A 27,205-nucleotide genomic window follows, 5' to 3' on the forward strand; every position below is an offset into this window, starting at 1 on the left:
CTAATTTGGAGGGATATTCTTCTTTTTGAGTACACCCCAGACTCTGGGGTCAGGGTGCATTTCCTAAGATTGTATCAGTGTGTATTTTCTGTTATTGGGATTGTATCCTGTCTGCATCCTCGCCTTCCATATGTTGTTGCTTCCCCATTATCTTTTATGGACCCCATAGGTTTGGGCATAGGTTGGATTTTCTCCAAAGTCATGAGATAAATTGGAGTACTTGTATATTAGGATATCTAAGCACATATACGTAAAGTAAGCATTAATCTGAGTTAATGTAGCACAGCATAGAACTGCATCAGAAACATATGGAGCGCTACATTAATTTAGATTAAAGTAATTGTCCTCTAATGTAATACCTAATTCTTATATCCCAAAAAGAAAAGGAGGACTTGTGGCACCTTAGAGACTAACCAATTTATTTGAGCATAAGCTCACAAAAGCTTACGCTCAAATAAATTGGTTAGTCTCTAAGGTGCCACAAGTCCTCCTTTTCTTTTTGCGAATACAGACTAACACGGCTGCTACTCTGAAACTCTTATATCATGATTTTCATCCTTAGATCTCAAAGTACTTTTACAAAGGAGGTCAGTATCACTTATCCACTTTTTAAAGTGGGGAAACTGAGGCAAAGAAGTGAAGTAACTTGCCCAAGATCACCCAGCAAGTCAGTGGGAGAGCTGGGAATACAATGCAGGTCTCCTGAATCTCAGTTCAGTGCTTTATCCACTAGGCTATATTGCATCACAGTGTAACTTACTTTCAGCTGTATCTGTAATTTTTAAAAGTGTCTTGAAAAAAACTGTCAGGGCATTTACTATTCATGCTGCAATTGAATTTTACTTTATTTATGAGTATTGGGCAGACCTCACCTAGTTAAATGGGAATGTGCCAGTTTACACCCTTTGGGGATTTAGCCATACATTTCCAACACTTTAACATAGACTCATGAGTTCTGGAAATCGCTTTTACGTTACACTATCCAACTAAACATACTAGTGCTACCCAATACTTTGAGCTATAAGAAAAGAAAAGGAAATACAACCAACACTTATTTGCACTGAACTATGACTAGTTATATCTTTTCCTTCTCTGCCATCCCACATGTGCATGTACACGCAACACAGACAAACACCTATCCCACACACCCACACCTGACCTGTAATATTTTCCTTTTCCTGAGGCCAGCTGTAGAATACAGACCTATCCTCTCATATCTGCACAGTATTTTGCTCTTCATTCAATTTCAGATTCACCCACCGTAGGTATTCTGCTCTCCTGCCACATGCACATATATCCCATTTATGCCACAGTTCACACAATAGTACTCCGTGTGAATATAATGTGCTCCCATCAATGTCAAGGGGAAATCGGAGTACTAAACAGTGTTACCACCATCTGAATCAGATAGGAGAAACTTTGCCTTAAAAGAGCGAAAAAGAGCATCCAACCTGGCAACAAAAACTTGTGGAAACTGTTGGGTTCAAAAGAATCATGAAGAATCATTGCTATTCACTTATTGCCACTAAATCTATTTGTCATACACCCGGAGTTTTGATACAGCATGTTGCATACTGGTTCCAGACCATAACGGATGCCTCACTATTGTGCCTGTCTGGTGGTGGTGGTATGACTCGGTGACAAAAATCTCTAATTTTACTAGCGATTAGCTTTCTCAGATCTAGCTCATCTCCCTGTCTAAACTGCAGTTTCTCTTTTCTCCAGTGTTGTTCTGAGAGAAACAGTATACCCAGGCTTGGGAAGGAGGAGGAGGTTTGTCTTGGCAACATTGAAACAAAAATAGGTATGCACATTCAAATACATCCACTGATGTATATGATTGAATGCACATGCACACATTAGTTTTGAATGATGGAACCTCTCAACATTTTGCAAATAAATTAATACAGGTCTGGAATTGCAACAAGGCCTAGCTAGTTGCAAAGAGATGTCGGTATTTTTGTTCGTTTGTTTTTTTAAAATCAGTTCTAATTTTGGCCCAAGAGTCTCAAAATCCCAAGTCTTTCATAAATCCTAATTTCAAGAGGGTTCTTCATGAATTATATATATATACACACACACACACTTCATGAATGATATATATACAGACACACACAGGTCGTTGACGAGCCTGACTGAGAAGTACTTTTCGGATGCGCAAACCTCTTTCTTTTTGTTTTCTTTCTGGCATAGCTCAGTGGTATCATTCTAATTTGAGAACATAAATATGCGGTAAAATGTTGAGGTTAAGAAAAAAGCCCCCAAGAAACAATGGAGAACTATATTTATAAAGTATGGGATCATAAAAATGCTACTTTTAGAGACCACCTAATTTAATTTTTTTCCTTTCCCAGTGGAATACCACATCTGGTGTGAGAGAGATAAGCTCATAGTTACACCCACAGAAGGGGAAAATTTGTTATGACCACTGAACAAACATAACATATATACATACAGTAACTTACTCCAGTGAAAGGTTTTATATATGCGTTTGAGTTAAAATAACAAGACTAAATAGATGAGGATCTAGTTCTGTGGATACAGATCCTCTTCTCTGAAAAATAATTGAGAAAAATGATTAAAATAAATAGTACATAGTTATAAATAACAACAATAATAAAATTCTACTCAGCTTGAGTGAATAGAAAACCACTTCATTGGAGAACCATAAAATAATCCTTTAAAACTTGACAGTATCACAACATATCAAAGAGAAATTTGCTAATGTCTTCTCCATTTAGAGAGGCGTGTAAGAAAATGTACTTGCCAAATTGACATTTATTCTTTTTTGTGTAACTATAATTAGATTATCCTACCCAAGAGTTAAAAAGTCTTAGATTTCATTTTATAATCACTATCTGTCAGCTACAGATTTTGGCTTTAGAAAATGAACTGTATGTTGTAAAATTATCCGCATAAGCACTGAGTTACCCTGAGAGCGAATTCACTCTTTGAATGCACTAGTTTTATGAAATTCTTCTGTTCTCACCTATCTTCCTACTTTAAATTTTATACTGGTAGCCATTACCAAAGTATCAAGACATCTTGCATATAAAATCAACAGCAAAAGTGAAGTCCCTAGTGAACTTCATGGAGTCTCTCTCTCTCTTCTGCCTTGTTGGGCTAAAAACGCTGCCAGATGGGTAAGGTTTTGGTCTTGTTTTGTTTAGATTTGCATTAATTTACATTTTTTGGGTAACCTTTTTGGCGGGTGGGGTTGGTTGGTATTTTTTGGCTAGAGGAGTGTTTCTTTGCTGTGAGTATCATTCTTATGGTGGAAAAGCCTTCCAGTATCTCTCCAGTGATAGAGTGTTAGATCAGTCAATTGCCATTTAACTAAATACTAAAAAATTTCAATAGAAGCTTAATGAGAAACTTGGAGGGTGGCAGGTTATTCATATTGCAAAGTTATGGAAGTGAACTTCCTTTCTCTTTGTAGTTGAACAAATCATACATGTTCTTCCAATACAATGCTATTCTTACTGTGCAATAGAGAATCGCTGTGTATCAAGAGTCTCATGTAGAGTTTGTTGTGTAACTTCTAAAGCCATTTAAAGTTATTTTTAGTTAATTATTGTGTCTCTTGTTATGGTTTCCCTACAAATATTCTTACTTCTAGAATAGATTTTCTATCTGAACCAAACCAAACCAAACCACCACCACCACCACCCCCCACACACACACAAAAACCCCTGCACCCACCCAGTATAGGACTACATGGAAAATTATTTTATGCACAGGATCACACAGAAGAAAAGCAAACCAACGTGAAGGACATGTAGTACTGTCCTGTCCCTATTGCAAAAAATATACAGATAGTGGAACATCATTTATAATGGGAATGAAAGGCAATGGAACCATAGCAAAAGCTATTGATGAGCATGGTTAAAATATTAATTGGTATCTTCTCAGAATCTGTGTGCTTGTGTTTAGCACATTGTAAGGATACTTATTATCACTATTGCCTGTGTTAGAAATACTGAGGCTTTAATCATAATGATGATGGCACACACTAATTATCATATTTTTGTACAGAGATAATTATTCCAGGGACTGGAACCATGATTTCTAGGGTTTCTGTTCTATTAAAGCAAAAGAGAGGCTCCCTTACGCTAGGTCAGAGCATGTACACTTAGTTATCCATAACTTAGTTTTTAAATAAAGAAAACAAAAATGCTCTCGCATACAATAGGTTCAGTGCCCAGTTGATATGCTGAGTTTGCACTCAGCACACCAGAGGGAAGCAAAGTGGAAACTGGATTGTAACCACTACTCTGTTCCCTTGATTTTTGAGTTAGCCAAGTCCCAGAAAGCCCGCAACATAACTTAGAGCAGCTGCAGGGCTGTTCTAAAGTTACATTGCTGCAGACAGTGGTTGTGACCGGGCAACCTTCAACTGCTCGTTTAGGGCAGATTTCTGCTTACTTTAGGCTGAGCATTAAGGGGAATATGTCAAGTTCATAATTACCTGGTTTAATGTTTTATTATGTTTTGAATTAAGTAGTATTAAAGGGACAATGTGAAAGGTATATGAAATATTATGGAATAATAAAAATGAATGTGAGCAAAATAGGAGCTAACTAACAAAATAGGAACATCAGATATACCACCCAATGTCAAACCGATAATTTTACCGAAGTTGACAGAAGTATCTGATTATAATCTTCTTAATTAGCTCATCCTAATTAAGAAAACAGAAATGGGCCTGAACAGTGCAGTTTGGGTAATAACTACCTCAAAATTCAAAGTCTTCAGGAAATATTCCAGTTAAGATCCACTTCTGAGAGATGGGCCCAAATGATGAAGTGGGGATCTAAATCTTGATATAAACTAGTCATTAGTTAGGGAGATGAGAATCGGGACCAGAGATTGCTGAAGAAAATGGAGAAGACCTAATAGATTCTCTTAAAGTGAATGCCTGTTTGCCATGATGAAATTGCTACATGAAAGGACATCATCTTTCTTCCAATTTGTGTCTGTTGTGAGAAAAAGGAAAGAAAATTAACATACTGCCCTTGGTTTTATTATTGGTATTATCGTATGCATAGGAGCCCTAGCCATAGACCAGCTCCCCATTGTGGTAGGTGCTGTACAAACACAGAATGAAAAGACAGACTGACAGAGCTTACAATCTAAGTTGAAAGCAGCCAAAGTTTATCTAGTGACATTTTTCTACAGATTGTATTCTTGTCCTCAATGTAAGCTTACTTTTTCCATGAATACAACATGGTGAACAGCAGAATATAAAAATATACATTCGTTTAAATGACTCATATTTTCTTCCAAATATGTCATTTGCCAATTGAATCTTCAGTTTTAATTAAAGGGCAGAAAAGACAGAAAGGGCTGGTCTTAAACTGGTCTCTGTTTAAAATAACTTATGCTACCAAGTCATTTTCCAATATAATGATAGATTGACTTACCAGAAGCAAAATTCTATCCTGAGATCTGCATATGTACATTTCCCATTGACCTAAGTTCATCAGAATACGTTTCACTGCAATGGACCCTGCTGTATGGCTCCAGGGCAGCCAAGTACTTAAGTCCCAATGAAGTCTGAATAGATTTGTTGTCCCTTGCAATTACTTCAGTGGCACTTATGCCCTGAAGCTAAGCATGTCTTTTAAGTGTTTAACTGAATCATGGCCTAGATGTAGGTAAATGTAAAAATCAGCAGGCATTATGGATTTGATCCAAATAGAGAAGTTTCATAAGGTGGTGATAAGATTTCCTGGTATTTTGTTTGTTTGAGGGAAGATTCCTTTTTAATTTTGTCCTTCAGCCTATATGGCATTTTGCCTTGCAGTTATATTTATAGTTAGCTGCTATAATATTAAAAACAAAACCAAAAACTACAGCAGAAAACTGAAGACAGATATTTTTAATTCTTTTTGATAAATTGCTGCCTGCATGCCTGCTCCTGCTGCTGGAGAGTCTTCTGTGGTGCAGCCAACAAAACACTCCCAAAGTCAATTTTGCTACAAGAAATCTCCCTTCTGAGATACTTTCTGTAAATCACACTCTCACTTTCTTGGTGTTGGGTGCCACTATGAATCTCTCCCCTTCACAATATCTACAATTTTTTAAATTATACCCCGAGGTGTCTTCTCTCTTTTATAGCTTTTGGGCACTTAATCTTCACTCTTGTCCCATCATAGTCAAATACACAATGTGATATTTGTGGTGGTAATCTAATAATAATTTAGTGTCTGTAATAACAAGGTGCCTGGAACAAGTACTGTAATTAGCTCTTAGGTGTTATTTTATAATAATAAATCTTTGGTATAGTCCAGTAAATATGGTTTTCTTACACTATTGAGTTAGACTGCATAATTGAAAGGATTTATGCATTGTACTATAAATGATTATTTATGTGTATTCAGGATCTAGCTAAAACAACCAAATTGGTTCAATAAGATATGGACACATGATCTGTGCTATTAAATCCCTTTTTGTACTATTTATTAATAAAAACAATTGTGACTCTTTACTGTGCCATTTGTTATATTGACTTCATGAAGTAGATATTAATTACTGTGTTACAGCGTTGTCATATTTTAATTCGTACTAAGATTGACCTTTTGATCAGCATGGACTCTCCTTTACTCCACCGCTCTGCTTCAAAAATATCCTAAAAGATGTATAGGTAGGGTGACTATATGTCCCGTTTTGCCTGGGATAGTCCCTTTTTTAAGCTCTGTCCCCGCTGTCCCGACTTTTTTGGCAAAACTGGGCAGTGGTCCCTTTTGCACTTGCCATCTGGACAAATGCCCAGTTTTGCCACAAAAGTGGAGTGTGATCCCTAACGGGGCACCCTTGCCTTGGATGGGTAGATGCTGCCACCACCGAAACGCGTAGCGGGACATGGGGGAGGAAGAGAAGGAAAGCAGCAATACCAGCCCTGCATGGGAGAGAGGGCTCTGGATAGCGGCTCAGACTGGGCCAACCTCAGGCAGGTGGGCAGTAGGGGGTCTTGAGCCAACCCTGCATGTAAGGGGTTGAAGGGAGGGGCCTCAGGCTGGTCCCAAGTGGGCAGGGGACAGAGGGGGACCTCAGGCTGGCTCCCAAGTAGGCAGATGGCAGGAGGGGCGCTCGGGCTGGTGTTGCATGGGCTGGTAGCAGGGAGGGCTGGGGGTCTCACCAGCCTTGGGCCGGCCCCAGGCGATGTCCTGTTTTCCCTTTGGGAGAATTACGGTCACCCCTATATATAGCAAATGCTAAGTACACGGTGTGTTTTTAAGCAACACTTGAGCATGCAATGGAGATACCAGTTGCAGTCTTCACCGGTGTGTTAACGTCTTTGTTATTTATGTTAAAAAAGGCTCTTGAACAGGACCAGCTCTGGCATACCTCCAGACCCATAAGATGTATAACTTTCCCCTGTTTTTAAGTTTAATTTGTAATTCATCTCTCCTTATGCCCTTGCTTGTCTATATCCTCAACAAATCCTTGTCTTTGGGGTTCAGTCTGCTTTGGCCAATGGTCTCTTCACCCACTCTTTTAACCCATGTGGTGAGACTTGCATAAAGATGGAGAGCTAAACTCTGCTCTTTGTTTCTCTGTTGCTGTCAAATCTGATTCCCCGCTCCGTCACTTCGAATGCAGAAGGTGGGGGCCCGAAAGGATTCTAAAAATTAATACAGGCCACTCCAGGCTTGTATTAAACTCCCAAGGTTACAGCTTCTCTCTGGCCTTGGCTGGGTAGATGTTGCTACCATCCAAATGCCAAAACCTCCTTTTTGGAACCCAGGAAGGCGCCCTTGGGAATTCCTTCCTGTGGGGTACCCTCAAGCCCTTTCATACACCCCTCCAGGGAAGAACTGAGAAAGAAAACAAAGGGAATTAGCTGTTGCCCCCAGCTAATTAAACAACATATGCACAAACCTCTTAGGACATGAAAAAGAAAGAAAATACATCTGGAACTTAGGCTTTTGCTAGATTTAAAAAACCCACTTAAAAATTAAACATCAAGAATAACCTTGAGGTCCAGCTTAAAGGTTGCAAGTAAAATAAAAAGCATTCAGGGTTAGCACAGAGGAGTCCACAAGCCAATAAGAAAGAAACAGAAACAAACCTAATTGCGTCTTTCTAAACATTTCTGATCTACTTACATATCTGGGTGTTAAATAAGTAGTTCTAGATATGATCTGATGATTTTCATATCTGGCCTTCTGGTTCTCACAGCATAACTGCACCCTGTTCCCCTCTTTCCCGGAGAACAACAGCAGCACACAAAGGGGAAGCTTTTTTCCCAATTTTTTAAAATTTTAACCTTCCCATTGGCTCTTTTGGTCAGGTGCACAATCCCTTCCTTTTACCTGGACTTTTTTAACCCTTTACAGGTAAAGAAAGTAGAGAACAGCTACCACGAGGGACTTTATAGCTAACTGGCTGGCTGGGTGTCCATAAAGGGAACTCCCCCCAACTTCATTTATCACAGGTGCTGTTCCAGATTTACACTTGTGTAACTGAGAGCAGACCGTAGCGCGTATTGTCCAATAAACTCAACTCATAAATCCTTTGGAGTTTATTCAGGCTCTTGGAGCCTGATTCTGCAATCCTTGTAGTGTGCAACACTTACACACGTGAGTAATGTGAATAAGAATAGATTCTTAGAGTTTGTTACCCAGAATTCTGAAAGTTGACACGCTTTAGTTTGTGGTTAACAAGTACTTTTATTTCTTTGTCTTTTGCTTTACTATTAAAAATAATAAAATGTCCTTGGTATAAGTTCTTCAGTTTCTTTTATACAAGACAGGTAAGTGCTACACTCTTTCGTTTCAGTTTTTAGCTGAAACCTGTTGCAGTCGGCTATACCTACTCTTGTGATTTATACTTCTTAGAAAGAGAAACTATAAAAAGCTTTTTTAAAAAAATTTATTAACATGTAATAGAGACCAGCACTAAGAGTTAAAGCAGAGGCATTGTAGTATAAATCTGTTTTTACTCTGGCTGAGAAGACTGTTTCAGTGCCATCTCTAGAGTCTCTACTAAATAACTATTGTTTTAAATCCTCTCTGCTCTGACGTTGTCTTCAATATAAGGTATTCAGTGGAAGAATGGGGACTCTTGGTATGTACAGCCCTGAAATTTGCAAAAATTGAAATCCATATCCAAGCCATGCTGCTCAGGCTTGTCTCTAGTGAAAACTGATCTCCTTAACTCCCTTAAGGATCTCAACCAAAAAGTTGGCCTGAGGTGATAGTTATTGCCTTCCTCAAATATGGGAAATCACCAGATGATGCCACCAGCTATTGCTCAATATCATTCCTCTTCACAACTTGCAAGTTCAGTGTCTTACTGGCCCACGTATCCCCTATCTTTGAGACTATCCTGCCAAAAGAACAGGTTGGTTTCAAACTGAGATGAAGATGCTGTGGCCAGGTTCTTATCATTACCAGTCACACACAGGCTGTCTTCCAGAGGAATTGAAAACTGGAACGGCATTGACAGGAATGTCTGCGGTTTACAACACAGTATGGCAATATGGGCTATTGCTCAGGGCACAAAGGGTAATTAAAAGCTGTAGCACTATGCGGCTCCTGGCCACAATGTTGAGCAACTGTAGATAACTGCATCCTTTTAATGCATGCACCCACAATAATAGTCTACCTCAAGGTTCTGTGTTGGCTCTTCCACTATTCAACATCTACATAAATGACTTACCTGACATAATTTCATGTAAAATAATTTATGCTGACAACCTTGCTCTTGTGGCACAAGGCAAAGATCTCACCACTATTGGTGACTCCCTGTCTTCCAATCTTAATATAACAGTGGGATACTTTCATTACTGGAAGCTGCACCCTAATGCTTCCAAGACCTTGCTAATAGCCTTTCACCTAAATGATAGAGTTGATAAGGAACCACTTCTAAAGTCCGCTTGTCTGCAATGAGCACTATCCACAGTACTTGGGTGTAACCTTGAACAGAAGCCTGACTCTTAAAGCTCATCTGGAAAAGACATGAGAAAAGGCAAAAGCAAAGACTAGCCTTGTCCAAAAACTTGCTGGCAACAAGGGGTACTGAAGCGCACACACTTCAAACAGCGAATCTAACACGGGTACACTGGATTGCTGAATATTGTGCCCTCTTCTGGGCAGGCAGCTCAAATACCAAATCTCTGGACGTTCAGCTCAATGCCATGATGAGAATTATAATTGGAATATTAAAATCAAGATTTGTTCAGTGCTTAGCCTCTCTAGAAAATATACCCCCCACCCAACTCCAGAGAGAGAGAGAGGCACAAACACACACACAGCTCATGAGTACAGTTGAATGACTGCCAATTGAACTTACCAATTCATGAGGTCTTCCAGAACTTTCTGAAAATGCATCTGAAATCTCACAAGCCTTTTTAGGATCAGGCTAAAGTTCTTAAATGCTTTTGGAGTGAATCTCCCAACCCAGGTTGACAGACTCAGGCTAGCGGGGCTTGCATCAGTGGTCTAAAAACAGTTGTATGGACAGTGCTTTGAAGTTGCAGCTGAGGTTCTGAGGCCTGGGGGGCAGAAGGGGGTTTCTGAGCCTAAGCTCCAGCTTGAGTCTCAACTTTGAAGCACAGTCTATACAGTTATTTTTAGAGCACTAGCTCGAGCCCCACAAGGCTAAGTCTGGTACTGGGAGGCTTGCTTCAAAGTGCTGCATAGACATCCCAAGGCGTTCTCCTTCAATCCTGAAAAACACTAGAAAGAATTCTGGGATAATGCTAATATCCCAAACAAATACCTCATTGCCAACCCTACAAAAGAACTGGCAGGCTTTAACTTACCTTGGACACAATAGTCATTGAACCATTCAGAACGTTGGATGGCAGATGCTGCCATCTCCTGCATCTCTGGAAGATGAGTGAATGTGAGTGTGGACAACAGTAGCAAACTAGGGACCATGTTCATTTTTGTTAGAGGCATCACAGGCTTACACCAAGCCACTTCCAAAGCTATGTAGTGGCTCACTAATCTGAACTGGTTATTTTGAATGTTGTTGAGGTTAATCACCTCTATTGAAAGAAGATAAACCTTGACTTCAGTGGTATTTAAGCACCTGCTTAGAGTTAAATATAAGTACCTTGTTGAATTGGGGGCTTAGGACCAACTTGTGCCTTAGAGGCCCTGGCCTACATTTAAAGACATTGCCACCCAGCTGAAAATGTAGATTCAGAAAATGTTTCCAGAGAATACAGGAGATGTGCTCACCCGGTACTATTCCTTAGGTTGGTGCTCTCACAGGCATCTGCATTTGTGTCTGACCATTGAACAGGGGAGAGAGAGACTCCATATTCTTTTCTCTGTGCAAGGGCCAGACCTAATTCACCCCTTACTCTGTCTGTTAATGACCATGTAAGTCTCATTGTGTGTGTGTGTGTGTCCTTTCCCCTCCTATTGTCTTCTATTATTATTTATTATGCTATCTAATTTACACTGTAAATTCCTCAGGGTCTGGCTCTTGTCTTCATTCGAGTCTGTAAATCACCATGCACACTAATGGTGTATAAAAATAAGAGCAAACAATAATAGGCTTAGTTTTCCAAATGTTTCCTCACGGTTATGATAAATGTGAGGTTAAGTAAAATAATTCTATAGTCTGCTTGCCAGTATTGTTTTCATGTTCCCTCTGAGCATGAAATACTTTGTACCTATAAAGTCCATCAAATGCAGAGGATATATTCCTTTTATTACCTAGGACTGGTAGAACAGTTTGAATAGAAATTATTTACACCAACTGTTTCTCGTTAATGTAAATCCAAACTTTATAAGCAGTTATTTTATATAAATAAATAAATGAAGAGAGAAAGAGGTGTTTGAATTCTCAGGGAAATAGTGAGGTCTGATTGATACTGCATGTTTTTTATTGTTTTCCATGTGGCAGAATCATGATATTCAGTAGATCATTGAATTGTGCTGAGGCATTTTGCAAGATCATCAGAGAACAAGGTTAGATGTGATGAAGGGCATGTATCAGGTCTTTGGAAAAGGGGATTGGTTCCAGTTTATCAGATATAATCTAGAAACTGAATTTCCTGGGGTTTTACGTAACCCCTACACTAAATACTCTCCCTAACCTTACAAATCAATTCAAAGAAAACTATGTATTACTATGTATTACTAAATATTGTGATTGCAGGAATATCATTTTGAAGACCATATCAATTGCTTTTAGACCCAAGAGGATTCTTTGAGCTAGTTCATAAATTTGAATCCCTGCAGAGAACAGAAGACACTTATCAGATTCCAGCACTATAGCTGATGTAGACAGTGCCTTTCTTACTACTGTGATGGGGCAAGGCCAGATGGCTATAGAAAAGTAGTGGGAGACAAATATATTAGCCCCAGGCTAAACAAATCCCTGTTACCAGGATAAGTAAATGGCAGCTGCTCCAGGTCAATTAAGACACCTGGGGCCAATTAAGATCTTTCCAGAAGGCAGGGAGAAGGCTAAGTTGACTGGGTCTCCTGAAGCCAATCAGGGGCTGGCTGAAACTAGTTAAAAGCCCCCCAGTTAGTCAGTTGGCCGTGCGTGTCAGGAGCTGTAGGAGGAAGCAGTGCTGTTGGAGGAACTAAACAGTACAAACCATATCAGGTGCAAGGAAGGAGGCCCTGAGGTAAGGGTGAAGGAGATTTTGAGTGGGGGCTGCTATGGGGAAGTGGCCCAGGGAATTGTACACATCCTATTTCCAAAAAGTCATCTACCATAGCTGCTACTATTAGGGTCCCTGGGCTGGAGCCTGGAGAAGAGGGAGGGCCCAGGCTCCCCCCTCCCCTCCCCTATTAATCGCCGAGACTGGGAGACAACAAAGAGTGTGTGAGGGAGGGTTGCTTCTCCTCACCTCCCTTGCTGGCTTATGATGAAAATGGCTTAGCTGGCTGTGACCCTTGCCTCTAGAGAGAGAAGGGCTACATGAAGGTCACAGTGAGCCTCTGAGGCTAGCAAAATCCACCAGGAAGTGCAGGACCCACTGAGACAAGGACAGAGCTTTGTCACACTAGGCATGGGCCTACACTGAAGTCTTCTGTTCACTTCCTTGTTGTTCATCTTTCATGAACATCTACTTTATAAAGTCACCCTTAAAAGAATTTAAAAAACAAAACAAAATCCTTAGCATAGGAAAAGCTCCTTCTCACTTTTTGTATAAATCTGCACCAGAGTCAGAAATTGAAACCATTTATCATGTTCTGACACTTCTGTGATGTTGTTTTGCATCCCAGTTTCAGCTGTTAAGATACAGTGGTGGAAGGTAAACATGCTCGTTAGAATATTTGTGTCTCACATACTGAAACAATCCTGTGAACATCCAACAGGTAGAATCCTAATATGCAAGTGATACCCTCACATCTCTGAGGGGAACAGAGTTTAGTACCAAGTATTACTGTTTTATTCCTTTGATCAAAATCCTTTCAGATGGGATATTAAACAGAGGCCACTTGTCTTTAAAGATTCCATCATATTTCTTGTAAGAAGAGCATTATTAACTTATTCTTTTCTTGGCGAAATTCCAACATAGGCAGTTAAATTCTGCCTATGTAGAATTCCACCTGCAGTTTCAGTTGGATGAGTTACAGAGTTCCTCTTTCGTTCCTGGCCCAAGTGGTTTGTAGATTGGCACCTACAAAATACAATTGAAGTCCATTTAAAAATTCAGGCCTCAGAATTTCAAATAAATTAACAAAAAAGAAAAACTAGAAACAAATTAACATTTAAATTGAATCAAGCATTTTAAGATTTTCCATTTACTATGATTGTTAATTATTTATACAGTGCTACCAGTGTGACGGTGATTTGAATATAAAAGATATGGCTCTTACTCCAAAAAGTCTGGCTATAGAGAGCCATCTAAGGCAGGGGTTCTCAACCTTTTTCTTTCTGAGGCCCAACCTGTGCCACAATAACTGATTTTCTGCATATAAAATCCAGGACCAGAATTGGGGTAGCAAGCAGGGCAATTGCTGGGGGCCCCATGCCACAGGGGTTCCCATGAAGCTACATTGCTGAGGCTTCAGCTTCAGCCCTGGGTAGCAGGATTCTGGGCTTCAGCCCCATGCGGTGGGGCTACAACTTTCTACTCTGGGCCCCAGTGAGTCTAATGCTGGCCCTGCTTGGTGGCCCTGAAAACTGCTCACAGCCCCTCCAGGGGTCCCCAGACCACTGGTTGAGAACCACTGATCTAAGGCATGACAGGACACATATAAAAATGATATCAGACAATGGAGATGGGGTTGGGATTATCATAAGATTATACCACTTAGAAAATCATGAGGTTTTGGACATGTTTTTGCATTCTTCTCATCATCGTGGCTCCTTTCTTTTTATCTAACTAAAACTCTCTAAAATACCATAACCAATTTCAAGAAATAATTTTCAGTGGCTCAAGAATTAGCACTTTTGGTTCTCTCTTAGGAAACTAATATCACTTTTGAAAAGTGTAAGTGCCATTTTTGCATCAGACAGGATTTATAAAGAGAAGCAGGAAGCAAGAGCAGATTTTTATCTCACAATAGTTCTCAGACAGGAAACTTAATTTTCCACCTTCTGGAAAGGTTTCAGTTTTAAAGCTTTTGAATGAATACTATGGTATTGCCCTCTAAATTGATGGTTTCAAAGGAAATAATAAATTTATGGCAGGGAGTATAGTATAATCCAATATCTTGCCCTTTGCTATAGGGAGAATGAGTCTTGTGAAAAGTCATCTTTAAATTTATGTTAACAACTTTTCATTGTCAGATTAATTTTTAAAAAGAATAGAAAAGGCAACTGGGACCCATGATGGGACTCTTTACTACTTTCTGAACATCAATGGGATACAGACATGGCAATTGGACTTTTTATGGTCCTCTGCACTTTTTTGTGTTTCAAGTTGAGGACACCTGACAAATCCAAGGATAATTTTTCATGGTTTATAAATAGATGGACATAAAAAGGTTCAGATTATATCAGATAATAAAAATTATGCATGTTTATCTGAACATCTTAGTTCTACAAAATTGGGATGGAGGAGAAAATTGTAGGAGAAGGTTTTCTCCAGATACATTAGCTTCCTGTCCTGACCAGAACAACAAAGTGCAGAAAAACATGAAAAGGAAAAATAATGGGGAGGGGGGAAAAATAGTATTTTTTTTCAAATCCTTTGAAGAGTGTATTTCAGGTTCAGGTGATGGGTCTTGTTTTGCCCGATCAAGGTCACCTATTTCTAAAAATAAAATAAATAAAAACAGCCTAATACAGTGAAGATAATTTTCCCTAAAGTTCACAGGTCCTCAAGAAATGTGCATGTTATAGAAACAATGAATATTGTGCAGATAAAGCTGCAGAAGTCACAGAATCTGGGATTTTCCTATTATTTTTCCAGAATGGACCTTGGATCGGACGCTGGGAAATGCTATCTGGTTTCTTTACCATGATGTATGTAGCTATGTAACTGGTGTGATTTGTTGTTTTCTCTAAATAAAGTCATTCAGGCTGAAAGTATATGGTACCTCTTTGTATATAGAAAAACATAACATAAAACATAATAGTAAGATAGAGGTGAAGTGCAAGATATGTTTCCTGATTTGATTTTCCAGCCTTGAGAATTGGGCTATATATTGTGATTAGCCAACCTGATCAGTGACTGCTGCTTCCCAGTCAGAGAAATGTCAGGCACTTGACCATGCTGGCCAATGCCTTTGGAGCGGTGTAAAATATTTGCAGTGTATCTTGAATCTACTCAGACTTAGCCTGAGTGCATTGTTTGAAATGTTATGCACACGTGGGCAGAGGATATTTGCACAGCTGCAAATTTGCAACACTCTCCCTCCCCACCTTCAAAACCGAAGACCCATGAGGAGGCCATTTGACCTTCAGAGTAAAAAATAGGAGGGCAGGCACAGGCCACCAGGTTACCCCAGGATTCATTGGAAGGAAAGAGGTGAATGCAGGGTACAAAAGGGACCCCACTTTTCATGGTGAAATGAGTTTACCACCTGTAAATGTTGCCTCTTGCTTCTGTAAAAAGTTCAAGGCAAGAACAAAAAATACTTGGTCTGTGAAGCAGAAAAAAACATGCTTGTGAATTATTTTCTTATCAGAAGTAAAGCGTTTCATCCTACTTCCCATTTGCTTTTTGCCCAAAGTAACCTTCATTGTCAGAGCCTGCAGACATCCGCGGACCATGTTTGAGAATCGGATATGGATACAAATTTTGTACCTGTGCAGAGCTCTATCCATTGTATTAAAAGTTTAAAAAAATAGATGTTATATACCACATTTTCAAAGATGCCTCCAACTTTATACCTCAATTTTTCATGTGCAGATCAAGCACGTATATGTTTAACTATCTCATGTGTACACATGCAAATATTTATGGGTGAAATTGGTCACTACTTTAGAAGATTCTTGATAATCTTCCTCCATACATTTGAAGGTTACTATGGATGCAGGTTTCTTGGTCATCACTTTTTCTCTCATATAATTTTGTTCTATTTTACTTCACCCTCCTTCCCCCATTTCATTTTTTGTGTTAATTATACTTTTCTCTTTGTCTGGCTAAAGAGATGTGGATGTTCTTGGGGAGGGGGAAGCTTCAATTTGTCTCAGTAGTGCAACGGGGATGATGTTCTTTTGCTAGGAAATTGTTACAGAAAGACAGGATCTTCTAGGAATTTGAAGTATTTAAACCATATAAGTCCAATTCTCTGTTCCCTCAGCAGCTTACAGTCAGTTTTGATCTAAATGTGGCCTGCCCTCACTTTCCGTATGAATTTGGATGCATGCTAAATACAATTTCAGCCTCTATAAATTTAAAGAACTTAAATAAACTTTTGTGAAAAGTTCCTTGTATAAGCAAACTCCAAAAGTTGGTTGGACGATGTAACCAGTCATTAGAAATGATGACTACAATGGTGAAATAGCTTTTCCAGTGGCAAATAAATTAATAAATCTTGCTGTTGTAGCCATTTTTCTCAAGATAAACATGGGAATCTTTCGAATTTCGACATGTGTACTGAGATAGGATGCTATGGATGCTGTGAAATCCCCCTCGAGGAAGCTTGTAGAGCAAATGCTTCAGGGATTTCCTTTGATGCTGTGTTTTGTATATACTTCCCAGCTCTATACATCTAGGATTTGACTTCTGAAGCAAAATAGATCAATCCTGGTACAGAAATCTTAGCATGTGGCTTGAGAATTGGTGATACACATTATTTCCTTGGGCACAGTGACTCCAGGTTTTCTACCTTACCTACTGTGGATATTTCCTTGAGAGTTTCATTGTGAGGCAGAGGTTAGTGGTCCAGACATGTGACATAGAAGAAGAATCACAATTATACAATGCATTTCTCCTTCAAGTATATTCAGAACACTCAGTATAAATGCCTACAGTAAACATACTTTCAAACCACTAAGATGCTCTTTATTGCTGCAAATTGGTACATGCCCATCTGGCAGGGTTGGGGGGAAACCCTGTCCAGTATGGGGCGAGTGTGCCCCTCACAGCCTCCTAAACCAGATTCAATATACTGCCTTTCTTAGCAGGGTAATGGCTAAAGTCAATGTACTCGTCCCTAATAGCTGGGCAGTGTGGCCCAAAGTCAATAGATTTACCCTTCCTAGCAGGGCAGTAAGACCTAGTGGCTACATTTGTTAAATTCATTCCAGGGAAACAGGGTGGTAAGGCCTAGCAGCCAGAATCCATAGATTCGCCCCTCTTAGCGAGGCAGTAAGGCCTAGCAGCTACAATCATTAAATTCACCCTTGTTGGCAGGCCAGTAAGGCCTAATGGCCAGCGTCAATCAGGATGGGGGCTGCTATGCACAGGAAGGGGGTTGGTGTCCCCAGTAGGGGGGTCTGGGCCATCCCTCTCCACTGGGCCCCAGCCCAGGGCACTGCCACTGAGATGGGGTAGGGGGAGGATTCCAACCGAAACACGCCCACTAAAAATTCCAGTTCCCTAACCAGGCCCCTATCAAATTCCCCTGGGCTGCTTCCTACTGTAGTTCCCACTGTCATGGTTTGGGTGTGTCTGTTATCTCCGGATTCTCTGATCTGTGCTGTCCCCAGCAACTCCAAATGCAGTGAGGTCACCGTAGGTATCTTGGCATGTGCTTCTTTTATGGCCTCTCTGCCCCATTTGGGCTTTGGCTGATCCTTGGCTGTCACCCACAACTGAGCTGAGCTACTCCCTTTTATACCAGTGTACCTGAAGCATACCCAGTAGAGTGAAGGGGGTGTGGTTTCCTCAGCCCACAATATAGGATTAACCCTTCCCCATCCCGTCCCTCTACAAACACATCCTGCAGAGTGTATTCCCACATATACTGCATATACAGAGCTCGTCTGGGAATGCTTTCCAAAAACACACAATTCAAATTGCTTTAAGAATGTAAGATCTATCATACTGGGTCAGGCCATGGTCCATCTTGCCTGATATCCTGGTACAGGCCACTGTTGAAAACAGCTTCAGGAGGACAGTACAGAACATGGCAGGGATCCAGCCATTTTCCACTCTTGGCGGTCAGGTTTAGGGTTGCCCTGAGCATGGGGTTGCATCCCTGATCATCTTGACTAATAAATATCGATGAAACTATCTGCCATGAATTTACCCAGTTTTACTTTTGGCCATCACAACATTCCATGCCAAAGAGTTCCACGTTATGTGAAAAAAGTACTTGTTTGTATTAAACCATCTGCCTGCGTGTATTGAACCAGCAGCTGCTGGGTGACCCCTGGCTTTTCTATTGTGTGAAAGGATAAATAGCACTTCTTTATTCCGTTTTTCCACACCATTCAAGATTTTATAGTCCTCTATCATATCCCTCTTATCCAAGTTGAACAACCTCAATCTTTTAAATTTCTTCTTGTATGGAAGCCTTTTCATTTCCTCGATCATCTTTGTTGCCCTTCTCTAAACCTTTTCCAGTTCCACTATGCCATTTTTGAGATGGGGTGACCAGAACTGGACACAGTAATCAAGTTATGGATGCAGTATGGATTTATATTGTGGCATTATATTTTCTGTCATGTTTTCTATCCTGTTTCTAATAGTTCCTAACATATGTTAGCCTTTTTTATTACTACTGTGCATTGAGCAAAAGTTTTCAGAGAACCAGCCACAGTGACTCCAAGATCTTTCTTGGTTGGTAACACCTAATTTAGGACATATCCTTGTACATGTATAGTTGCGATTATTTTTCGCAATGTGCATTACTTTGCACTTATCAACATTGAATTTCATATACCATTTTGTTGCCTTCTCATGCAGTTTTGTGAGAGCCCTTTTACTCCTCTCAGTTAAATCCAAAGCAGACTATCTTGAGTAATTTTGTATCATCTGCAAATTTTGCCACTTTACCCCCTTTTCCAGATCATTAATGAATATGTAGAACAGCACAGATCATACTACAGATCCTTGGGTGACCCAACTGTTCACCTCTCTCCATGTACATAAGAACATCAGAATGGCCATACTGGGTCAGACCAAAGGTCCATCTAGCCCAGTATCTTCTGACAATGGGCAATGCCATAAAAGATCTTCCCTCTTATCCCATGGCTACTTAGTTTCCTTAAGTGCCTTTGGTGAGGTATCTTGTCAAAGGCTTACTGAAAATCCAAGTACACTATATTGATTAGAACACCCTTATCTCCATATGCTTTGTTGACTCCCTCAAAGAATTCTAATTGGTGACGCATGACTTCTCTTTGCAAAAGTTGTGTTGACTTTTCCCCAGCAAATGATGTTTGTTTGTGTCAAGGTTTCTCCCCCACTCTGAACGCTAGGGTACAGATGTGGGGACCTGCATGAAAACTTCCTAAGCTTATCTTTACCAGTTTAGGTCAAAACTTCCCCAAGGTACAAAATATTCTACCCTTTGTCCTTGGATTGGCTGCTACCACCACCAAAGAAATACTGGTTACTGGGAAAGAGCTGTTTGGAAACGTCTTTCCCCCCAAATACTTCCCAAAACCTTGCACCCCACTTCCTGGACAAGGTTTGGTAAAAAGCTTCACCAATTTGCATAGGTGACCACAGACCCAAACCCTTAGATCTGAGAACAATGAAAAAGCATTCAGTTTTCTTACAAGAAGACTTTGAATAGAAATAGGAGTAAATAGAAGTAAAGAAATCCCCTCTGTAAAATCAGGATGGTAGATACCTTACAGGTAATTAGATTCAAAACATAGAGAATCCCTCTAGGCAAAACCTTAAGTTACAAAAAAGATACACAGACAGAAATAGTTATTCTATTCAGCACAATTCTTTTCTCAGCCATTTAAAGAAATCATAATCTAACACATACCTAGCTAGATTACTTACTAAAAGTTCTAAGACTCCATTCCTGGTCTATCCCCGACAAAAGCAGCATAGAGACAGACAGAGACCCTTTGTTTCTCTCCTTCCTCCCAGCTTTTGAAAGTATCTTGTCTCCTCATTGGTCATTTTGGTCAGGTGCCAGCGAGGTTACCTTTAGCTTCTTAACCCTTTACGGGTGAGAGGAGTTTTCCTCTGGCCAGGAGGGATTTTAAAGGGGTTTACCCTTCCCTTTATATTTATGACAGTTTGTGTGTCTGATAATTCTGTTCTTCCCTATAGTTTCTATTAATTTGCCTGTTACTGAAGTTAGGATCACTGGCTGGTAATTGCCATGACCTTCTCTGGAGCCCTTTTAAAAAATTGGGAGTTACATTAGCTACCTTCCAGTCATCTGGTACATAAACTGATTTCAGTGATAGGTTACATACCACACTTAGTAGTTCTGAAGTTTCATATTGGAGTTTGTTCAGAACTCTTGGGTGAATACTATCTGGTCCTGCTGATTTATTACTGTTTAATTGATCAATTTGTTCTAAACCCTCTTCTGTTGACACCTCAATCTGGGATAGATTCAGATCTGTCACCCAAAAAGAATAACTCTGATGTGGGTATCTCCCCGACATCCTCTGCAGTGAAGACCAATGCAAATAATTCATTAGCTTCTTTGCAATGGCCTTGTCTTTCTTGAGTGCTCCTGTCATAAATATCAAGGGAAGGTAACCACCTTTCTGTATACAGTGCTATAAAATCCCTCCTGGCCAGAGGCAAAGTCCTTTTACCTGTAAAGGGTTAAGAAGCTCCGGTAACCTGGCTGACACCTGATCCAAAATGACAAATGAGGGAGGGACAAGATACTTTCAAATCTGGAGCGGGGGGGGGGAAAGGCTTTTGTCTGCCTGTGCCGGGAACAGATCAAGGATGCAAGCCCTCCAACTCCTGTAAAGTTAGTAAATAATCTAGCTAGAAAATGCATTTGGTTTTCTTTGTTTTGGTTTGTGAAATTCGCTGTGCTGGAGGAAATGTGTATGCCTGTTTTTGTGTCTTTTTGTAACTTAAGGTTTTGCCTAGAGGGATTCTCTATGTTTTGAATCTGACTGCCTGTAAGATTAAGATCAGAATGGAAGATACAGAGTTGTTCTCTAAACTATTTTTGTTCTTCTAATAAAGTTCTGTTTTTTCAGAATCTGACTGGGTTTTTTGGGTCTTAAAAATCCAAGGCTGGTTTGTGCTCATCTTGTTTATTCTCAAGCCTCCCCAGGAAAGGGGGTGTAAGGGCTTGGGGGGATATTTTGGGGAAATAGGAACTCCAAGTTGTCCTTTCCCTGATTGTTTGTTAAATCACTTGGTGGTGGCAGCGTTTACCTAATCCAAGGGCAAAGACTTTGTGCCTTGGGGAAGTTTTAACCTAAACTGGTAAAAATAAGCTTAGGGGGTCTTTCATGCGGGTCTCCACATTTGTACCCTGGAGTTCAGAGTGGGGAAGGAATCCTGACAGCTCCTTTAAGACCTTTGTTGTCTAGTAGCCACATAGCCTGTTGAGCAGGCTTCCTGCTTCTGATGTATTTAAAAATATTTTTAGTTGGTGTTTGCATCTTTAGCAAGTTACTCTTCAAATTCTTTCTTGGTCTACCTTATTATATTTTTACATTTTACTTGCCAGAGTTTGAGCTCCTTCTGATTTTCTTCATTAGGATTTGACTTCCAAATTTTAAAGGATGTCCCTTTGCCTCTAATGGCCTCCTTTTTCTGCTGTTTAGCTATGGTGGCATTCTTTTGGTGGTCCTAGTGGTTTTTTTTTATTTGGAGTATACATTTAGTCTGAGCCTCTTTTATGGTTTTTTCAGTAGTCTTCATACTGCTTACAGGCATTTTATCCTTGTGACTGCTCTTCTTAATTTCTGTCTAACTAGTGTGCTCATTCTTGTATAGTTCTCCTTTTTCAAGTTAAACGTTACTGTGTTCAGGTTTTTTTGTCGTGTCCTCCCCCCCCCCCCCACACACACCCTGGATGCTAAATTTAATTGCATTATGGTCACTATTACTGAGCGGTTCAGCTATAGTTATCTGTTGGACCAGATTCTATGCTCCACTTAGGACAAAATCAAGAAGTGCCTTTTTCCCCTTGTGGGTTCCAGGACGAGCTGTTCAAAGAGCAGTCATTTATGGTGTCTAGAATTTTTATCTCTGCATATGCCCTGAGGTGACATTTACCTAGCTCAATATAAGGTTCAATGAAATGGTCAGTTATTATGTTTTCTGATTTTGTAGTTTCTCTAACCTTCCTTCATATTTCACAATCACTGTTACCATCCTAGTCAGGGGGTTAGTAGTATATTCCTACTTGTATACTCTTATTGTTCAAGCATGGGTGCAGCAAACATTATTCCACTCGCCGAGGTGGAGTACCAGCAGCGCTGTAGCCATGGAATCAAAGTGCTCTACGTGCCTTGCCAGTGTGGATGGGTAGTGAGCTAGTGCGCCCGGGGCTCCTTTATTGCACTGTAACTCGCAAGTGTAGCCAAGCCCTGAGAAGCAATTCTCCCTATTCCACTGTTCCAGGTTTAGCCATTTGGTGGGTTGCCTGATCACCTTCTAACCGGATGCTGACACATTACAGGATAGTTATGGTCAAAAATTTTGAAATTCATTGATTTTTTTTTCAAAATTATAATTTCTTTTTTTGACCAGAACTTTTATAGGATCAGTGCTAAGGAAATGAAAACCCCTCCTCTTCTAATATTTGTATTAATAAACCTATTGCTATAAGTAACACTGTTAGATTTTTTTATTTTTATTTTTTATCACTCTTTGTTGAACTAATTTTTAGATGAATATCTGTGAAAGACAGATAGAGGTGTCATTTTCAAAACTCTATCATCTGAATGAAAACAATTGACTGTGAAGCCCATATAGTCAGCATAAATAAGAAATGTAGGCTGCAATTTAAAATGATTTTTTAAAAAAACCAACTACTATCACTGACCAGAGCTAGATAGATTTGTGCAATATCTGTAAAACCTTTAAATAACATATAACTATTTTACAAATGTAGTTTGACTTCTTCAATATTGGCACTATCCCAGAGGATATGAAAACAGCTCTAATTGCACTAATCCCAGAATAGGATAAAACAGGAAACCAATGCAGAGGTTTCCAGCCAATTGCTTTGCTAAATGTAAATTGGAAAAGGTTAGCAACAAATCTTGGCTGCCGGACTAAACAGCCATATTTTCACAATTATACAGAAAGGTTGAGTGGGGTTTTATAAATGGAAGGTTAGGAACTGACTATGTTCAAGGAATAATATAGTTAATGCTTGAAACCTAATAATCAGAACACTGCAATTGCTGTATCATAGGCTGCCAGAAAAGTATATGATAGAGTTGACTGGCCATACAGTATCTTCCAACTATAATCAAGAAATTTGGGTTTTGGCCTAACCTAAAAAAAAAGATTGAGAGACTGCACAGCAGACATTTATATAACAACTGGATACATATCCTATTCCTTTGAGCTAAAACTGTGAGCAAGATGAGAATGTCCACCTTTTCCCCTCCTTTTTAACATTTCCTTAGAGCCACTCAGTGTCTATTCACAGTATGCACATATTAGGCTTTGGTGTTGCAGATACAGCAGTATATATAAACTTAACATGTATTTAAACAATTCTCTGTGAGCAATCAGAATGATTAGAATTAATACTACATCTACTAGAACCAACCACCAAATTCAGAAAATTACAGGAAACATGAGTAACAGTGGAAAATCTAGTTTGTTGGAATTTAACAATCCTTAGTTGTACATCAGCAACACTTTCTATTTAGGGTATGTAAGCAAAGTACTTATGGAATTTGGATTTTCAACATAGTATATATTTCAAAAGAAAAAAGTGGCAATGACTCCTTAATTTTGAAGACTACAGATTTATAAAAATGAATATTGGTCCAAATGTTTTGAGGATCATATCCATAGGAAGAACCTGTCAAAACCTTTCCAAAAGTATCATTAGTTTTATCTGTGATAACAGGTATGAATTCCAGACAAAATTTTAATAATCTCAGATGTGGACTGTACATTTGGGACCAGAGTGCTACCCCATGGATTGGGCCTGTTCATGTCCATCAGTGTGACTAAGGGAATTATATTCTGGCCCTTAGTATTAAGTATTTTTCATTTCGTGAAATGGTTTTCAGTAATACAAGATGACTACAGAGCATATATTTGTGGGCAAATATAAAATAAAACTTCAGATCACTGCATACTTTATATACTTGAGTTAATAAAAGGTAAAAGCTTACACTGATACATTCTAAATCAATATCTAATTCATACATATATTATTCTTTTAAAACGTTACTGTGGAGTAAACCAACACTTAAAATTGAGGTGGGAGGGGTGACAATCTATTAATAAGATATAAAAGTAGAGTATAGAAATGATGAACATCTACTGATCAGCAATAAACCAGAGAGTAGATTTCAACTATTTATGTAACACACATCGATATTTACATCTACCATTCTACACTCAACTTCCATTCTGAACAACTACAGAACCTCTTAAATAAACATATGATCCAGACTGGCCGATAACTACTCTTGTCACATGAAGAATTACTGCATAAATTGTCTTCTCTACAAAATTTGGAAGGGTAAATTTGTATAGAAAATTTAGCTATCTCATATTGTATCTGCCGTCTATAAAACAATTCCCATTAAGTCAAGGGAATTTTATTAGTTGCTTCTATGGGATCAGAGTTAGGCCAACACTGAGCCCTGTTAAAAATCCCATCCTAAACAGGGGGGAAAAACCACAGGCCACCATAACCACATGAAGAAATATCAGAAACATATAATCAGTCTGGTATCTAGATTTCTTTTTCAAATAATACCCTGATCCAGCAATGTGCTGCACAAGTAGACCTTTGCACTTACTTAGAGATCCATAGGATTGGTGCCTAGATTTCTAAACAGATGTTTATGCATTCCAAAAAAACCTACATGAGCAATGCAATCAGAAAATAAATAAATGAGGAGGCCAAAAGAACTTATTACAGCAACATATCCAAAATTTTATTTCTATGAAACTAATAATTTTGTTTTGTTTTTTAAATCTTTTGATTCCTCCTTACCTCTTTCTACATTCGCTACAAAGTCACTGAGGAAAAGAGAAATTTTGTTGTTATGATAGTAATGGATGAACAGTTTTTGAGCTGTGAAAAGTGTGCTGCACAAATAAGAAAGACACAGTTATTAGTCCGAACTGTTTAAAATTTAGTTATAAGACACAACTCAAATAGTGGGGGTGAAAATTCCTCCAGGGTTACAAATATGAGGTCAGTAGAACTGGTTGGAAAATGGTTCTAAGTTTTCATGAAAACACTGAAAATAAAAAAAATCAGCTGAAAAATCAAAATCTTTCATAGAAAACAAACATTTTTTACAAAAAAAAAGTTAATCAAAACCCCAACTTGCCGTTAAAAGATTTTTAACAGAAAATTTTCTACCAACTATATTAAGTAATTACTTCAGGATATAATGTACGTGTCTTGCTATTACCATGATATGTGCACACATATACATGCTTTCCAGTCGTTTAAATTTAGGAAGTGGATTTTTTTTTATGGTGATTAGAGAATGATTTCAGCTCCGGTGACAGAAGGGAGGGAAGCTGTATGAGCGCAAGAGAGCAACAAACAAATACAGGGGAGGCAGAGAGATTGTGAGGAGAGCCCCGAAGTGAAAAAAGACATGGGGAAAAGAAGACATGGGATCGAGAGAGAATGTAAGGATCAGGTGGAGGAAGGTGATGTACAGCAGACAGGTGGACTCAAATTATTGTCTGGTGTCTGGATTCAGAGATATCTGGTACTCTATTGAATTTATAGAATATGGACTTTGATGACTGGGCAGGAAAGGCCATGTCTGTGAAGTTGCTCCTGCTGTCCTGTGGCCATCCACTGAGCATGTGGTTTGCTATCACTGCAATTAACACAGCTAGACTATTTCACCTAGCAAAGTGGGGCAGAATCAACTATTACACAGTGGTAACAGGTGGTGATAATCTGTTACCAGCCTCATGGATTTCCCTGAAGATATTATGGGAAATGAAGTTTTCATTGAAGGATCCATGCTGCTAATACAAAAAGTGAATAAACAGAGTATGTGGCTCAGCTGGAAGGGGAAAGTCTGCTTCTGATTAGAGGAGGAATACTGTGTGCTCTCCATGGAGGTTCCAGTGGCAGACATATTTTATGTCAATTCATGTAGCTTCCCTTTCATTTTACCCTTGTTGACTCTTTAACAGTTTACTATGTTTCCTGAGCACTGGATATATTTAGTGTCAGTAGTTAGGTGGAAAGCTCTGATATCCTAAAACATAGGTGTGACTGCGTGCAAGCTATCTATTGAGGAGTTTCTGTGCTTTTCCAGCACCTGGTAAAAGAATGTGACAGCAGTGTCCATATGGAATTTATTTATTTATTATTTATTTATTTCATGATGCAGGATTATCTTTTTTGCCTTGAGGTTACAGGCCTATTTCCTGCAACATATTCTTTGCTCAGAGCTATGTTCTGAGAGATCAGCACAAACATGAGCATCAAAACAAATCAAGCTTTAAGTTTCTTTTCACTAAAATGGACCTTGATTATATTGCTGCTCCAGTTTCAGAAGATTCAAATTGTAAACATGGGCATGGCATAAGTTCCTAAACCTGGCAGGTTTAGATGATGGGTGTTTAAAACTGGGGAATATTTCAGTCTCAATTCACTGTTGCCATCCCATTTTGCATAGCTGTAAATGAGTACAGAGGCTGGTGTCAAACATTACTGCTCTGAGTTGGCAGGGGATTACACTCATTTTGCACCAGTGTGTATGACTATATAAGGGGCAGGAAAATGATGAGTCAGGTCCTCATTGTACT

General features: G+C 39.3%; 1 long non-coding RNA gene across 2 annotated transcripts in view; it reads left to right on the forward strand.

Annotated features, from left to right (window-relative positions):
- The window catches only part of LOC311519941, a 202,270-nt gene that overhangs the window by 119,828 nt on the left and 55,237 nt on the right, over positions 1-27,205 (forward strand). The window lies entirely within an intron of this gene.

Source organism: Lepidochelys olivacea, assembly GCF_965140295.1.
Source record: "Lepidochelys olivacea isolate rLepOli2 genome assembly, chromosome: 4".
NCBI classification, from domain to species: domain Eukaryota; kingdom Metazoa; phylum Chordata; order Testudines; family Cheloniidae; genus Lepidochelys; species Lepidochelys olivacea.